This window comes from Myotis davidii, unplaced genomic scaffold (genome assembly GCF_000327345.1).
Source record: "Myotis davidii unplaced genomic scaffold, ASM32734v1 scaffold276, whole genome shotgun sequence".
In the NCBI taxonomy this organism is placed as follows: Eukaryota; Metazoa; Chordata; class Mammalia; order Chiroptera; family Vespertilionidae; genus Myotis; species Myotis davidii.
In genome coordinates this window covers 236,607-237,360 of record NW_006287906.1, presented here as the reverse complement: position 1 = coordinate 237,360, position 754 = coordinate 236,607, and positions in this window count along the sequence as shown.

The following is a 754-nucleotide window of genomic DNA, read 5'->3' as shown; positions in this document are numbered from 1 at the left end:
CTATGTAATAAGAGCTTAATATGCTAAGTGTCCGGTCAGCGTTCAACCAATCAAAGCATAATAGGCTAATGATATGCTAAGGCTGCTCAGTGGCTCCCTATGACCTGCAGGACCACCAGGGGGCAGATGCTCTGACCATTAGGTTAGCTCCCTGCTGGGGTCTGGCGGATGGATGGGGACTGAGCAAGATGGGCCAGACACGCCCTGTAGCCCTCCCACAGCCCCTCCCTGGCTGGCCACCCTCTCGTGACCCTCCCCAGTCCTGATCATGCTCCCATGGCGGGGTCCCTTGACCTGACTTGCGATCCCACAGCCCCTCCCTGGCTGGCCACCCTCTCGCGACCTTCCCCAGTCCTGAGCATGCTCCCATGGGGGGTCCCTTGACCTGACTTGCGCCCTCTTGCAATCCGGGACCCCTTAGGGGATGTTGGAGAGCTGGTTTCAGCCAGACTTTGGATCGGCCAGACGTTGGACCCGGGACCCCTTAGGGGATGTTGGAGAGCTGGTTTCCGCCAGACGTTGGACCGACCAGTTTGGCAAAACAACCAGTCGCTGTGACGTGCACTGAACACCAGGGGGCAGATGCTCAACGCAGGAGCTGCCCCCTGGTGGTCAGTGTGCTCCCATAGGGGGAGCGCTGCTCAGCTTCCCACCTCCAGGGCAGTTGGACATCCCCTGAGGGCTCCTGGACATGAGGGCACAGGCCAGGCTGAGGGACACCCCCCACCCCAGTGCATGAATTTCGTAACCCAGG